At 31.6% G+C, this 18,452-nt stretch overlaps 1 protein-coding gene across 2 annotated transcripts in view; it reads right to left on the minus strand.

Moving 5' to 3' along the window:
- The window catches only part of LOC145242608 (serine/threonine-protein kinase DCLK2-like), a 216,745-nt gene that overhangs the window by 151,759 nt on the left and 46,534 nt on the right, over positions 1 to 18,452 (minus strand). The window contains exon 1 of one of the 2 annotated variants that reach the window (XM_080105721.1): positions 11,572 to 11,698. The exons of the other annotated variant lie outside the window; for it this stretch is intronic. The gene's annotated coding sequence lies outside the window, so the exon portion shown is untranslated. Of the gene's footprint in view, positions 1 to 11,571; positions 11,699 to 18,452 lie in introns of those variants that run through there. 2 annotated transcript variants of the gene reach the window in all.

The following is an 18,452-nucleotide window of genomic DNA, read 5'->3' on the forward strand; positions in this document are numbered from 1 at the left end:
CCGTACGGCGGAGCAAATGCTGTAACCAGGGGCCGAAAAAAACATCGTATTCCACATCGTAACCTGAAAAAAAAAACACGTATCCTAGGGTCACTGTATCCCGGGGTTCTACTGTAGTGTTAAATCACGTTTGTCGCGTTATTTTTTTTTTTTTTTTTTTTTCTTATAAATTTCCTATGGATATTTTTAATATATTATTATCTAGCGACTGATAAAGAAAAATATACTTACATATATTTTCAAAAATATACTAAACCAATCTTAACCTGATAGGTCAGCATTCCTATTTCTAATATAATTCACAACCTATCATCATTAGACAAATCACTCACTGCTGATGCAATACTCTACCTGTATAAAAGCCACGTACGTCCTAGGATGGAGTACCGTTGTCACATCTGGGCAGAAACTGCTCGTAGTACCCTATCCTGCCTTGACAAATTAAAAATCGACTTCGTAACGTAGAAGGTGATGCCCTTTCTTTTTTGACAACCGCTTTCCAACACAAAATACGCCGCTCTACCGTTATTTTAACAGTAAGTGCTCGTCTGAGCTCTAATCTATGGTCCCCTCCCCTTGCTAAACTTTCACAATGTACACTCAGCTAGCTAAAACCTCTATCAATAATTTCCCCACTCTCTATCAGTGACAAAAACTAAGCATGGACTCCATGAAAAAAAGCCTCTTTCCTAGAACTGTCCGCCTGTGGAACTGTGTTCCGTTGATCTGCTTCCCAACTGACTATAAGTCCAACATAAACAAGTTCTTGTTGAACCGTTCTCTTAAACAATCAAATTATACCAAATTTCCACGACTAACGGTTACTACGCTATTGTCCCTCTGACTACCGGACACACATTAAACCTTATCCTCGAGTGGCCTCTAGGTTTTTATAAGTGGTGACCCCTTTGTATAAAAAAAGAAAAGTTCCTATATTGTTATCGTAAACTCTTGCCAAATTCGAAAATAGAAGCCTAATATTTTTAACGTAATATTTTTAACGTAATATTTTAAACATAATATTTTTCAATTTATGCAAATAATATAATTGACGCACCAGTTCTTTCATTCAATTCTATTTTGTTGTAAATATTAATAAACAAAATATTAATAAACAAAATATTAATAAACAAAATATTGATAAACAAAAAATGAATAAACAAAATATTAATAAACAAAATATTAATAAACAAAATATTAATAAAATAAAATATTAATAAATAAAATATTAATAAACAAAATATTGATAAACAAAATATTAATAAAATAAAATATTAATAAACAAAATATTAATAAACAAAATATTAATAAAATAAAATATTAATAAATAAAATATTAATAAACAAAATATTGATAAACAAAATATTAATCAACAAAATATTAATAAACAAAATATTAATAAACAAAATATTAATAAATAAAAAATGAATAAACAAAATATTAATAAACAAAATATTAATAAACAAAATATTAATAAACAAAATATTGATAAACAAAAAATTAATAAACAAAAAATTAATAAACAAAATATTGATAAACAAAATATTAATAAACAAAATATTAATAAACAAAAAATTAATAAACAAAATATTAATAAACAAAATATTAATAAACAAAAAATTAATAAACAAAATATTAATAAACAAAATATTGATAAACAAAAAATTAATAAACAAAATATTAATAAACAAAATATTAATAAATAAAAAATGAATAAACAAAATATTGATAAACAAAAAATTAATAAACAAAAAAATGAATAAACAAAATATTGATAAACAAAATATTGATAAACAAAATATTGATAAACAAAAAATTAATAAACAAAATATTAATAAACAAAATATTGATAAACAAAAAATTAATAAACAAAATATTAATAAACAAAATATTAATAAATAAAAAATGAATAAACAAAATATTGATAAACAAAATATTGATAAACAAAATATTGATAAACAAAAAATTAATAAACAAAATATTAATAAACAAAATATTGATAAACAAAAAATTAATAAACAAAATATTAATAAACAAAATATTAATAAATAAAAAATGAATAAACAAAATATTGATAAACAAAATATTAATAAACAAAAAATTAATAAATAAAAAATTAATAAACAAAATATTAATAAACAAAATATTAATAAACAAAATATTGATAAACAAAATATTAATAAACAAAAATTAATAAACAAAATATTAATAAACAAAATATTAATAAATAAAAAATGAATAAACAAAATATTGATAAACAAAATATTGATAAACAAAATATTAATAAACAAAATGATGCAATTACAGTTTTATTTTACTTCTTTCGTTTCAGATTTGTCCACGAAATAGAAATTTATTTATTATCGCAGTTAGAAAGAGCATTTTTATTTTTTTTATTACTATTCGTGATTGAAAAGCGTTAAGGGGAAAGGAGAAACAACAGCTGATCGGTTTCGCCCTCACTCGTCAAGAGCTGTATCAAGGGATTTTTTTTTAAATTATTATTAAAGGGGTGAAAAAAAAACCATGAGTGAGGGCAAAACCAGTCAGTTGACTTTTTTCTCCTCGCTCCTTATCGCTTTTAATCATGAATAGAAAAATAAAAAAATAAATAAAAAGTATTTCCTTTCTAATTGCGATATTATAATTTTGTACCAAAAAATATAAAATTAATTTATATATTTTTCTTCCTAATCAGTCATTGCACATCAAGACGAGAAACATTCAAGATGAATAGATTAACCGCTAAAAACAGTTAGCCTTTCCCCTTTTCTTATATAAACATCGTTCATGGAATATTAGGGCTTGTTTTGGGGGTGGTAGGTGGGGATTTTCAATCTTCCCATAGTATTGATCATCACTCAATGATCAATCTATCCATCTCTACAATCGTTAGCACTTATCATTGTGATAAGTGCTCGCTTATAAAAAAATGAATTGTTTGTGAAATCAGTTGATACGGTTCCCATGCAGTTTGAGAAGTTGGTATCGAATACTGGCACCCATATAGAATTCTATATAAACCCCTATGCTATACACATTTGTGGCGTGTTGCATTATTAGTTGAAGAAGATTATGAATTTGCAAACATTCAAAGGAGGAATATAAGACACGTGTGGCCGGACAGAGAGAAGGATTTTATTTACTGAACACAAATCTTATTAAGAGTATTCATCTTGATTTAATTAGTAAAATACGTATTATTTGGATTCAGTGTCATTTTAAAAACGTTTCGGTCGATATAACCTACGACTATCTTCAGGAATCTCGGGGATCTCTTCGGGAAACTCGGGAATCTTTCTGTCGGACTCGAGAATCTGTACGGATTTCGAACGGAACCCTTTATTGAATCCAGGGGGATAGTTCGATCTTATTCCGTCATGACTGGGTAAAAGACTTAAGTAATTCACAATTGCATTTTGTGTGTCGCCCGCACTGAGTATTGAACATCGATAAGAGTGTAGCTTACAACTAAATTGTGCCAAGTACTTTATTCACTACGCCATAGCTCCTTGCGGACAATTCTGGTATGAATTTTAAGAGCCTTAAAATTCATCTCCGAGTTCGACAAGATATTCCTGAAAAGGCAGGAGGTTACAACGACTGAAACGTTGTTAAAATAACACACAAAATGAGAACAGTAGTCTGAAGAATCCAAATAATAATCATAATAAATCCTCATCTAAAAAGTTCAGAAATATAAAAATGATTTACTTGTGAATTCAGTTGATGTTATCCTCAGTCGGATTAACAAATTGTGAATTCAGAGGTGAATGCTAGCAGCCATATTGAATTTTAAATAAAACAGTTTGTTATACATTTTTTATCACATTAATTTCTTGTAGGAATTAATTCAATAATAAATTACGTGCATATGATAAAAAGGAAGTAAAAATTTTTGCACATTATTTTTATATCGTATGTTTTATTTCATTTACGATTTTTTTTTATTGAGCTAATTATTAATTGTAACAGTTTTATAAAAACTAAATTTATTCTTTAACGTCGATTATTTCTTTTCTTTTCTTTTTAATGTGCAATCCCCAGCGGCAGCAAATATAGCGTTGGTGTTTTTCCTGGACAATAGCCAGAATAATTCTCTGGAGTGGCTGTTTCCTTATCTCTCACAATGGCAGCAATCCGACCAAGGTCACGCTGAGATTCCATTGTTCTGTGACCGACAACTTCCGGTTGGGAAATAAACCTAGTGAGCCTATATTGAGAGAATATTTTCATCTTGGGTTTTAATAACATTTATAAACATTCGAACATTCACTCTAACTCATCATGGTATCGATCTTTATTATGTTAAAGACCTTGCAGAGGCAATGGCTGTTTTCTTTTACGGCATATCAACAGTTTCTGGGTTATTTATCGATGAATCTGGTTATTTTCGTAGCAGTTTATACATTTCCAGTTTTAAATATTTTCAAATATTTCATAGATATGGTTTTCTGTATGACTGATGTGAAGGTTAATTTGTGACGTGGCTGTTGCTTTTCAATTGTATCGTTACACTTCAAATCTCTCGAACCCACACGTTGTCTGGCACCGTCGCAAAGGAATGGATCAGAGCAGATAGCAAATTCCATTGTTATGATGACTGAACTTATGTATTCGTGACCTGAAAGTTTCATCTCTCTGTTTCAGATATTGACGGTGTGAGACTAAAGAAGCAATCTCTGTCATGGAAGTGCGTCAGAAGTAGAGATGTGTCAGTGAACCCCTGGCAAAAGTGCATTGAGAATGGCGGTGACTATGTAGAAAAATAAATTCTAGAACACAAAATATCGCCCGTTTTAATGGTACTATTCCCATCTTCGTAGCTTTTCAACTTTTTTTTAGTTAAAAAAAAAATAGGATACTTTTGGAACGATCATAGTGTGAGAAAGCACGCTCAGGACGCCCATGCACAGCTATCGTTCATCGCTGGCAAAAGAGCATTGAGAATATTGGTGACTATGTAGAAAAATAAATTCTGCAGCACAAAAGGTCGCTCTTTTTAATGGTACCATGCCGGTCTTTGTAGATCTGTAATGTTTTAGTTGAAAAAGTTTAGAAGGCCTTATTTGGGGGACAACTCTCGTATATTAAACCGGAACCTGGCAGTGACTCTTAAATTGGCGGCGTCGTCGTCGTCATCATCATCATCATCATTATCATCATCATCATCATCGTCATCGTCATCATCATCACAGCTTTACGCTCCTGGAGGGGCATAGGCCATCTACAACAGCCCACCAGCGTCCACGGTTCTGGGCGATCCTCTCCAGCTCCCTCCCAGGAACAGCGTAGTGGAATGAGGCCGTACATATATGGTAACATTTAATGCTAGTAAAACTAAGCTGCTCTCCTTTAACAATTACAAGACGCATCTGTAATCGCCGATATCCATGACAAATAACGCCATACCCGAGAATTCACAGGCGATATAAACCGGAACAAATATATTGAGGACATTGCAAAGAAGGTGGGTTCCCTCTATCGTCCTAGAAGACTACTCACACCTGAGTATCCGATATCTCTACAAAGCCACTATTCGCCCATGCATGGACTGGTGCATCTTACCACTTTCTAGGAAGTGTCGGTACAAGTCCATGTTATTGGGACCTGCACTCTTCTGCATGCTCTGCGCACCTTCTTTTATATCTCCATGTGACCGGAAGTCATGTGATATGAACTACGCCACAACAGAAAGTTTCTAAGTTCTAGGAAATATTAAATTTACAGACGTTGCCCAATCACATAGAAAATGATGACAGTTTTTACAGGTGTTGGCGTTCTCCCTAATACAGCGCTTGCTATTCTTAAATAGTTACCTTAATTGTAGATATTAGTTGACAAGTTTTAAAAATGAATAGTTAAAAAAGAATAATTAATTTTAAAAAATAGAAAGAGCTGGGGTTCATGGAGTCGGGGAGGGGAGAGCAACTTTACCAGATAGGATGTTGATTGGTATTTCCAGAATGAACCAGAGAGTAAGAGCAACCCCCAGAAAATTAAAACTTAAGGTCCCACTACTCATTTTAAAGTTATGTTCACTTAAGCGTAACAAACCGAGAAAAACTCAATTTTAAGTAGAAAAGAAGGAAAATTAAAAAAATGAAAATCTAAAATTGATTATTTTTTTTTATTTTTATTTTAATTTCTTTCTTTTCAATTTCTTTCTTTTTTCAATTTCTTTTTTTTTTTCAATTTCTTAACGAATTAGGATTAAAGAATTCCAATCAGCGTTAAAGGTGACCTTTATTTTTTAAGTGAAAGGAAGGGGAGATAATTAGGTGTTGAGGCTCATGATGTATTAATATTTGCCCGACAAATTAAACAGTTCGATTACACCCCCCTTATCTATCTATCTATCTATCTATCTATCTATCTATCTATCTATCTATCTATCTGTTTCCTTCCTTTCTTTATTTCTTATTATTCATGCTCATCCGAGCACCGAACCTGCTTCCCGGTCTCGAGTGTGCACGAGAAAATCCTTGCATAAAAACCTGCAAATCTTCTAGGGATCTTTTATCTATAATATCAAATCCAGGAAACAAAATGAAAGAGAAGAATTATTCGAAATTAATTTTAATCAAAATCACAATCTTCGCATGAATTAACGCATTTTTTCCCCAATCTGCGCGTTTATCGATGCAAAAGCAAAAGCATTGGAAATTTTTGCGTGACAGACTAAGGAAATGCCATTTAAAATTTAAGCGTGACAGACCAAAAAAAATTTTATGTCAAATTTAAGTGCGACAGACTAAAGGAAATAATATTTAATATTACGTATTCGCTACGACCGATTGTTTAAAAAAAGTGCGTTTTTGCCAGTCTATATGATTGTTAACTTCTTTTTTCGCTGATACAACATATATACACACTAATAGCGAGTAAAACAACAACAGAGTTGATCTATAAAAAAATATATTGCTTTTATTTCACACGAATAAATCAGCTTTTGATTATAAGTTATTACCGGTGTTTTCACATTCATGAAAGCGCATGAGGTGGGTGCATGGTTGGGTCGGATGTTGGGCGGCGAAGAAATGTGACAACCCCGCTTCTCTCTGACCGACTGCCCGCTTTCTCTTTGTAACGATTTATTCATATAATCATTCTTTTTCTATTGGAATGTTTAATATGTCCGATTGTCTATTATTTCAATCCTTTGACCGATATCATCTCACATACTTCTGGGTCAAATTATGCATTCCATTAGACAATGGTGGAAAGTCCCGTATTGTTTACATTGGACTTGAAGACGACAATATTATAGTCAGCTGGTAAGCAGTTCAGGAAAGAAGCTCTGTTCATGGATTTCACGTTTAAGTATAGGCACTGATAGAGAGTGGGGAGATTTAGTGATTTTGGTTAGACGAGTGTTTTTTTTTGTGAAATATTGGCGAGAGGGGGAAATCATAGATTGAAGCTCAGTCGAACATATGCTATATCAAACTAAAGTCTGACAAAAATATTATTTCAAAATTATGCATCACAAAGCAAAGAGCATGGCTTTAAAAACTTAATCAAGGTATATACCAAACGAAAATGCAATAGAGCGTGACAAAAGGCATTTGGTTTCAAATAACAAAAGAAACCTTAATAAATTTATATTCACGGTTGAAATTGTTAATCTATATAAATGAAACAATTCCATGTGTGCGTGTCTGTGTGAAAATATTTAACTGATAAACTATTGGTCACATAACACTGAAATTAACAATAAATAGTAATCATAGACTAAGGGTGTTTTATAACAAGTAAAATCTTTGTTTGGATGAATGAATAACGTGTACAGAAGTATGTTAGCAAGTTGAAATGAAAAACGTTCATTTCAACCTGCCGACATATTTCTATTCCATTTGCGCATGCGTAAATTCTAGTCATACCTTGAAGTAGTTTAATTTAAAATATTTTCTATCTATCTGTCGATAGCTCGAACAGTAGGGAACGCGGCTGAAGTCCTAAAATTTTTTGAGTTCGATTCTAGCTGATGGAACCCAAGTAATTAAAAAAACCCCTTTGAAATCAGTACAATATATAATATTCAATAGAGAATTGGCTTTGTAATAATAAATACGAAATCTGCATGAATTAAAATATATTTACGCGTATTTTACTACCAGGTGAGGCGGGACTCCCCCCCCCCCGTCTACGCACATTAATTAAATAAATAAAATACGCCGAAGTTTATCAACCTTTGACCCCGCATAGTTTTCGAATGGTAAAGGTCTATCGAAAAGAACGATAAATGTAACAGAAAAACTGACATACAGGAACGATCAATCTGAAATGCAAGGACGTATGTTACGTGTGTTATTGGCTAATATGTCAATGGCATTCACTGTAGACAGGTTGAAACGGCTTGCCTCGAAGGAAGAATTGTCAAGGGAATATTAAATTCACAAGCAGTCCCCAGTTGCATGTTTATCCCAATTAGGGAAGATGGCGACGTTAGGTTTTTGTAGTGAGGTCTCGACATCATCCTACATACAGCGCCTGGCATTCTCAAATGGTCACCCATTTTTTTACTGAACAGGCTCAACACTGCTTAACTTCGGTGATCTGAAGAGAACCGGTGTATCAACGTAATTATGTCGTTATGCGTTATCGGGTAAATGACTTCATTTCTTTCGTTTCTTATACTTATAAAAACTTTTTGGTCAAAACGGATTAAATCTTTGAAATTGAAACAAAAATACAAATAGCAAAATGGCGGAAAAAACAATGATTTTCTTACTTTTAAGGTTTTTTTTTTCTTCGGATGTTTCGAAATTGTGATATTTACAAATCTGTGCTTATTTGGAAGAAGTGTCAAGTGGTAGAAATTTCATTTAAGACATTGTGAAAGAAATTTTTTTTTTCCAAATCAATACAGAAAAAAATGATAATAGTAAATTACAAATATGTAATAATAAAATTAACATTTAATTAATGATAAAATTCTGTGATAAATTCTAGTACAAATATCAATATTAAAACGTATATGTTACGAGGACCCCTCTCTCTCTCTCTCTCTCTCTCTCTCTCTCTATATATATATATATATATATATATATATATATATATATATATATATATATATATATATATATATATATATATATATTGTGATATAATATATTTATGAAGTTCAATATAATTTTCCAACAAAATAAATGTCTGTTTATTTTGTAATAATGCGTTGTTTTGGCTTCACACCTATATAATACGTATGTTATTTTATTCGAACTCAACCAGCGAAAAACAAATAAAACAAAATATCTTAACGTAAATCCCGCGTGACCAACGCACCGTTCCGAGATTAAAAAAAAACTACCGTAAAATCAACAAACGGACTTCTACTTGCTGATTCTCTACTCCAACAACAACATGGCAAAAAAGAAAGAAAGAAAGACATACTGAAGATGAAGTTTTGCTTCGAAATATATTTATAAATTTCAATATAAATTTCAAACAAAATAAATATCTGTTTATTTTGTAATAATGCGTTGTTTTGGCTTCAAACGTATATAATACGTATTATATATATATATATATATATATATATATATATATGTGTGTGTGTGTGTGTGTGTGTGTGTGTGTGTGTGTGTGTGTGTGCGCGTGTGTGTGTGCGTGTGTGTGTTTGTACATGCACACATACCTGTATGTGTGTGTAGTAAGTTATTTCTTTTTATATAAAACGCACTTTGTGTGTGATGGTGTTAGTTCGTTCCTTATGGACTCCGAAACAGCTGGCCCGATTTTTTGGAATTTCAAACAAAATACTTTATGTGTCTGGGAGTTTTCTTAGATAGGCTTTGTATTGGAATGCCTCCGATAAGTATAGAAAAACTGCGATTAAAGAATGAACAGTTTGATTTTTTACCAAAGTTAACACTTCTATGCAGGTTAGCATAACATTTGAGAAGTTTTCTCATCGCACACGCAGATAAGAAAACCAACAGTATGTTCAAAATGAATATTTTGTTTATAGTACAATTAAACCAGGATTTCTTTTTGCATTTTATTCAACATTATTAACATTAATTCAATTAATTAACATTAATTAAATTATTAACATTAATTCAATTATTAACATTAATTTAATTACTTAACATTAATTCAATTATTAACATTAATTCAATTATTAACATTAATTCAAGCTATTATACAGAATATTTTTTATAAAATCAACAGTAAGTTCTTTACAGTGCAATGTGGACTACGTCACTGGAAGGAAACCTATTTAAGAACACACTTAGACACATCAAGTACATTTTTGTGAAATTTCACGAAAATGGCCTAGCTATTTCGGAGTCCATAGAGAACGAATTTACACATACAGCAGAGATAACTTACTACACACACACACATATATATATATATATATATATATATATATATATATATATATATATATATATATATATATAGAGAGAGAGAGAGAGAGAGAGAGAGAGAGAGAGAGAGGGGGGAGGGAGAGAGGTCTCGCCACTTATATGTTTTCTATGTTCTTATTCGTAATAGAATTTCAAGTTTATCATTAACTAAATTTAAATTTTAAGCTTCCTTCTGGATCAGACAATCTATCGACGTAACTAAAAAATGGGCGATTTCACCGATTTCGATGACGATAAATGTATCGAATGTGGAATATTCGTTGATCTTCATTTAATCTCGGGCAACGTTAAATCTACCTGCTAGTACTAAATAATGAAAGCATGAAACGAAGAGAAGAAAAATGGAGAAGTCAAATCAGAAAATGCCGAAAAAAATGCATTGTTGAAATTTTTCAAGTGCAATATGTGTGAAAATAATTCTTTGATCTTTATCTGCCTTGGAGATTTTCAAGGAACATTCTTCAGCTGAATTGTCCAGAGAAATGAATTTCCGATCTACGAAAACAAAAATATTTCCGACAAGCTGTCACTCGACTCTTTAAATTTGTTTAAAAAACGGTTTTGTTTTTAAGGTTCACTTCCTTTAAAATGTTTGAATTTCGTAATAAGAAGAAAAAAGTGCGAACAAAAATAAAAGGACGGAAGGAAAGAAAGATTAGGAAAGATAGATGTGGAAAAAAAACAGTAAATAGAAAAAAAAGAAAAAGAACAAAAACGAAAAAAGAAAAAGAGGATAACGTTATGAGGGAAAAAAAACGAGGAAAATTAATAAAAAACAAAAGAAAACAATAGCAAAAATACAATGAAAGAAAATGAATAACAATCGAAATAATTTTAAAACAATAAAAGAAATAAATAAATATCAAAAATGAAGCAAAAGGAAAAAAGAAAAATATAATGTAAGAAGGGGATATCTAAAAGAAAGATAAAAAAAAAGGAAAAAATCTATTTATCTATCTGTTGTATATTGGTTTGTATTGGAGGAGATGATGTATTAAAACGTGTCATGTGTTATCTAGTGGATGTAAGATATTGTTCTTTTAACAGACAGATAATAAACGTATAAATCGTATGTATGTTGTTTAGCCAGGGGACATGATATTGACGTGAAAACCGAGTCATGTTGTATCAGACTTATTGCACGGGATATTTTTACAGTTCACATGTAAGAAGAATAATATATGCTTCATACCTTTTTCTTGAAGAGTTCTTTTAACTTCCTGCTGCTCCGTGACGAACCATGAAGCGATCAGCACCATATAATTGAGACAACTGTTCTTATTTGTGAAACCATTAAAACAACTCTTTATATTTTTGTAATATAAATTTATTACAGTTGTCTCAAATGGTTTTCACAGGATCTGCAGTTTCTACATTTTCTATTCTTACAGCCCGCTCCTAGCTGTCTGTTCACCCTTGTCTAGATGTCTGTCTGCTCTGGTGGTCAATCCTCAACTCTCTGAATCTCTCCAAAACGTGTTCTCTTACGTCACCTGATTACGTGTCTCGGACCAACCTAATGTTTCCATCTAGTTATTTGTTTATCCAAATGCAAAAGAATGTTTGCATCTATTTTCTATTTTCGCATTCTTTTTGCGATTCCCACGTCAATCATTTATTCTCCAGTTTAATTGTTTATTCTTTTAATCATAATAACTGATCCAGCGACCATCCGTCGCTCAAATCAATTAATAAGAATACAATAACAATAATAATAATGTTTTGACCCTTGACCCCGCTTGCCACAGTTAACAGATACTACGCTATGATTACAGCCTAAAGGGCCATAACATTACATATCTATAAAAGTGAAATTGTCTCTGTATGAGTGTGTATGTGTGTGTGTCTGTGTATGTGTGTGTCTGTGTGTGTAATTTCCCTACCAAACTACTCTATCAATTTTCAGTCTATAGACTCGAAATTTGACATGAGGAGTATTGAGATATAGGAAAATAATTTTAATCGGTTTTCGACCAGAAATTTTACTGTCAAGGCGTCAAAGTTCAACGATTTGACCTTTGTAAACTCTATCAAACTCCTCCCCCAATTTTGGATCTAAACACTTGAAATTTTAGATGTAAGTTACTTGGACATGGATCAAACCTTGTTTTTATTTTGATTCGAACCCAAAACAATAAATGTTAAGGGGTCAAAATTAGGGGCAAAGTTTTAAAAAATTGACCTCTGCAGTCTCTACCAAATTACTCAATTAATTTGGGGTCTAAACATTTTAAATTTTACATAAAGGGTATTTAGATATGCAGCAAGCTTTTTAATTAGTTTTTGGTCGAAAATTTGGGTGCAAAGAGGTCAAAGTTGAAAGAGTTGACCTTTGCAGATTCTACCAAACTCTTCCGCTAATTTTGGGTCTAAACACTTTAAATTTTAGATGTAGGTTACCTGGACATGAGTCAAACTTTTTAAATATATATACATACGCACATAAAGTTATGAACAGTACATAGGGCCGAGCAAAGCCGGCCTGAACTACTAGTACATAAATAAACAAATCATAAAGAAAATAGCAAACGTAGAAGAAAAGAAATAAGGAAAACAAAGAGAAATAGCAAAAAAAAAGAAAGAAAAGAAATAAGGGAAACAAAAAGAAGAAATAACATAAAAGAAAGAAAAGAAAAGAAACAAATTCTAAAAGGAATTACAAAGGAAGAAAGAACGAAAATAAAGAACAGAAAGGAAAGAAAGGAAGGAAGAAAGAAAGAAAGAAAGAAAAAAGGCAGGAAAGAAAGAAAGAAAGAAAGAAAGAAAGAAAAAAGGCAGGAAAGAAAGAAAAGAGAGATAGCAAAAAAAAAAGAGAAAAAGAAAATAGATACATAGCAAAGGTTTGGTCTGGTTGTTTTGCTTTACGGCATATCAACAATTTTCGAGTTATTTAATGTTAAATCCGATAATTTTTTTAGAAAAACAGTTGTTTTTTTTATGCTCTATGTTTCTTCATTGTGTTTGGTTTAGTTGTTTTATTTTACGGTATATCAACCCTTTTCGGTTTATTTAATGCCAAATCCAATAATTTTGAAAAAAAAAAAATCTTTAAGCTTCCTGTTATTTATATTCATGTTGTCTGGTTCGGTTTGGCTTGGTTTTACGACATTTCAACCCTTTTCGGATTCAGCTATTTTGTGAAATGTTTTTATGCTTCAATTTGTTCATATCTTGGAATATTTATTCATGTTGTTTGGTTTGGTTGTTTTGTAGAGAAACATATTTGTTTTTGGCTTTGCAGAACATGATTGAGTTTTGCAACGGGAAAGGAAAAAAAATAACAGCAATGTTTGGTGTATTCAAGTCAGGAAACCAATATCTTCAGACAGCCTGATCTGGTAGCAACAAGACACGGCAGAGAAAAAGGCGAAATAAAGAGAAAAAATAAACATGTAATGCAAAGAAGACAATATGAATATGTTGCTTTTGTAAGATTTATTGGTTTGGGATCATCTGGAACCAAATTGGGTTAGGGTTAGTTCAACATTTAAGGCGATTTTTTTCCTTTGATATGCAATACTGGCACTTATTACTGAAAGAGATGGGGAAGAGATGGGGAAGATGTGCAGAAAGATGGGCGATAAAGAGAGAGAGAGAGAGAGAGAGAGAGAGAGAGGTGGTGTAAAAGAAAGAAAAATAGAGGGAGATAGAGAATATGCTAGAAAAGGAAAGAGTGGTGATGGATTGGAATGGAAAGAGGTAGATGTAGATAGAGAGTGAGAGAAAGAGAGAGAAATTTATATGAGAGGATGATAGAGAGGAAGGGGGGAAGGTGGAGATAGATGGGGGTGGAAAGAGTTAGAGGTAGGTAGGTAGGTAGGTAGGTAGGTAGAGAGAGAGAGAGAGAGAAGGAGGGAGAGATAGAAAAAGTGGGAACGGAAGTGAAGAGGAATGGAGGATGGAAAGAGGTAGATATAGATAGATAGAGATAGAGAGAAAAAGAGAGGGGTGATAGAAAGGAAGAGTTTGAGGTAGACGATAGGGGAAGAATGGAAAGAGTTAGAGAGAAAGGAAGAGCGAAAGAGAGAGATGGTGAACAAGAGATACGTTGATAGAGAATAAAGAAGCGAGTGGAGAGGGGTGGAAAGAAATAGAGGTGGGTAGGAGGTAGGCATAGATAGATAGATAGATATATAGATAGAGAGAGAGAGAGAGAGAGAGAGAGAGAGAGAGAGCGAAAAAATAGAGAGATAGGGTGTAATAGAAATGAAGGGTGGAGAGAGATAGGAGGGAAAAGAGTACAGATAGGTAAAAAGAAGTGACGAAAGAGATACAGAGCGAAAAAAAGAGAGAGGGTGATAGAGAGGGGAGAAAAAAGGGATGGGTTAAAGAGGGAAGGGGTGGGAAGCGGTAGAAGTATGTAGATAAAGGAAGTGAGAGGAAGGAAGTTTTAATAGAAAGATGTTATCAACACAAGTACTGCTACCACATCTGAGATGTAGCTGCTCCGATAACCTATCCTGCCTTGACAGAGTTCAAAATGGACTTCGTAATCTAGTAGGCGATGCCCTTTTCTCTTCTCAGCAACTTTTTTTCTCACAGAAAAGACGTTGTGAGCCTGTCTCTGCTTTATTATTATTTTTATAGCAAATGTTCGACTGAGCTCCAAATCTATGGTTCTCTCTCGCCAATCTTTCACAAAAACAAACAAAAACATACTCTTGTCTAGCCCAAATTATCTTATTATCTATCGGTTTCTTAACCTAAACGTAGATTCTTTCCTAGAACTGACCGCTTGTGGAACTCTGTTCCGCTGCTCTACTTTTAAACTGACTACAATATTGTCGTCTTCAAGTCTAATGTAAACAAGTTCTTATTGAACCGCCCTCTTAAATAATCAAATTCCCATCACAATTACAACACTATTGTTCGAATGACTACCACACACGCATTAAACCTTATCCTCGAGTGGTCTCGGAGCCTTGAAATGTGGTAATCCCTTTGTAAAAAAGAACTCTTCTGTTTTCTTGGCCTTGTGTCCGGGTAAGACTGTGTAGCCGTGCTTATATATTATCAGATCTTCGTTTTCGAGCGCCGATTGTCAGTCACAGCTAATCTATACGAGCGACACCAGCTAGTAAACACATTGTCAGCGTCGTTACCCCCAAAATATACCTCGCTAAAAATAGAAAGAATTTCTCAATTCCCCCCCTCTCTCTCTCTCTCTCTCTCTCTCTCTCTCTCTCTCTCTCTCTCTCTCTCTCTGTCTCTCTCTCTCTCTATCTATCTATCTCTCTCACATCATCATCATCATCATCATCATCATCATCATCATCATCATCATCATCGCGTTAAACGGTCAATATTTTGGTTCCAGATTTTATGAATAGAAAAAAAAAAAGAAAAGAAAACAAGGAAAACGTTTAAAAAAAAACCCCGAAATATCAGACGATCGAGATGTTTCTCCAATTCATTCATTTGATGTGCTACGATCGGTCTATAAGAGCCGAGTCCATATACACCTTCGACCTAGGACGTAACACCCGTTCCAATCGTCGTCATAATTACATCTCCGCGATGGCTGCCGGTTTTATGCACCATCCATGTACATACATACTAATTAGTACCGTTTGTGAGGCGAACAACTGCAAATAATTATACGGAAATTCGATTATCGTTTTATTCAACATAATATCTATCTATCTATCTATCTAACTATCTATCTATCTATCTGTCTGTCTGTCTGTATGTATGTATGTATGTTTCTCTCTTTCTCTCTCTCTCCTTCTCTCTCTCTCACACTATATATATATATATATATATATATATATATATATATATATATATATATATATATTTAAAGGAGATTAGAACAATAGTCTAAAGAGCTGAGTGTATTTTAATGTAACAGTAAAATTACTAGTTTAATTAAAATACAGGAAATAGAAAGTGCTCGTTGTAATTTAGATATATAATAAGCTCGATAGTTAAATGTCCTAGAGCTAATTCAATATTAAGTAATGTGATTTATAATTTAAAATTTAAAAATCAAATTTTAATTAAATTAAAAATCCGTTTCATAAGAAGAAACAACAACAAAATCAATTATCTGTACGATTGTTTCGGAAAACAATGCTTTTTATTGTGGTATACATCAAGTTATGTAGAATAATTATATATAGTTTTTTGGTAAGCAAGGTCTCCTCATCAGCAAATTTTGGAGGGTTTTTATTGAATTTAAAAGACACCATAAATAAACCTAGCATTAAAAGTAAGGCAGATGAATCTGAAAAATTTAAATAAAAGGTCTGGATTTAAAATTTATAAGAAAATTAATATGGGTTAGAGATAGAATAAGTAGAGAAAAATATATATTTTTGAATTTACATTCAGAATTTCTAGACTGTCTTCTACTAAATCCATATTTACCAAAAATGAAAAATACTATAATGAGGCCCTTAAAAACTCTGGATATAATTCACAAATTAAATTCATAAATGAAAATGATAGAAACATAAACTGCATTGAAAATAAACCTATTAAGAGCGTAATAACATATAATATGGCAATGTCTTCCCGTATACGAGTTAAGAAAAATAACCAAGAGACAAAAAAAGATAAAACCAAACCACAAATATTAGATAATAATACAAATAAACAGCAAACCAAAACCCGTAAACGTAAGAATAGACACAAGGAGATCCTATGGTTCAACCCCCCCCCCATATTCCAAAAACCTAGAAACAAACATAGCCAGAGAATTTTTTAAAATATTAGATAAGAACTTTAAAGCCCCCCATAGATATAATAAAATTTTCAATAAGAACACAATTAAAGTCTCTTACTCTACTATGCCTAACCTTCATCAGAAAATAATTAGCTCTAATAATAAGAAAATTAATAAACTACAAAATACAACTATACAAAATACATCGGACTGTAACTGTAGAAGAAAAAATAAATGTCCCCTACAAGGCTCATGTAAAGTTAAAAATGTTATCTATAGCTGCACAGTATCAAAAACTCCAAATCTACATGAACCTATTAACAGCCATAACTCAACTACCAGATTAAATAATAACACCAACTTAAACCAATCTACCGATCAATTACTAATCAACCCACCATATAATAATCCAACAACAGACCTAACGGAAAATAATCACAACAAGCAAGAGGTAAGAAATTTTGGTTCCACATCTGGCCTAATAAAACATAGAATTTCAACGCACAAACATTCTTTTAAAAATAACTCTCTGTCAAACCAAACTACTCTATCCAACTATATTTGGCAACTAAAAAACAGCAATATTTCTTTCAACTTAAAATGGCAAATAATTGAGACTTGCAAATCATATAAACCAGGAGATAAATTTTGGGCACTATGTACAAAAGAGACCCTAAAAATTTTAAAATATGAAGATATAAAAAGTACAACCAAACTATTAAATTCAAGACAGGAGCTTATGACATGTAGTCATAAACGTTGGTTTAAATTTAATAAATATAAACCACCTTAAATCATTAAAAATTACTTATTAGTAAAAATAGATTACAATTATTTTTTTTTAATTTTTTAAATTAAGTTAGACTAATTACCTCCCTTACACCCGTCAAATAAATAATAAATAAAGTAAAGAAAACATTACAATTATCTCCCCTTAAAACATGTAATAATAATATTCTCTATATATAAATATATATATATATATATAAATCAAAAATACGCTAACGGAAACAATTTATTGCACGAGCGTCCCCCCCTTTTTAAAATTCATCATTCAATAAGATAAAAAGCTATAGCAAACATCTAAATGACTATTTTAACCACAGTTCCTGATTTCAAAAAAAGAAAAATTAAAAGGTAAATATCTCTATATATTTTTAAAGCAAATTTATTATGTAAATTCAAAAATATATATTTTTCTCTACTTATTCTATCTCTAACCCATATTAATTTTCTTATAAATTTTAAATCCAGACCTTTTATTTAAATTTTTCAGATTCATCTGCCTTACTTTTAATGCTAGGTTTATTTATGGTGTCTTTTAAATTCAATAAAAACCCTCCAAAATTTGCTGATGAGGAGACCTTGCTTACCAAAAAACTATATATAATTATTCTACATAACTT

Source organism: Euprymna scolopes, chromosome 21 (assembly GCF_053919585.1).
Source record: "Euprymna scolopes isolate OS-2025 chromosome 21, ASM5391958v1, whole genome shotgun sequence".
NCBI classification, from domain to species: Eukaryota; Metazoa; Mollusca; class Cephalopoda; order Sepiida; family Sepiolidae; genus Euprymna; species Euprymna scolopes.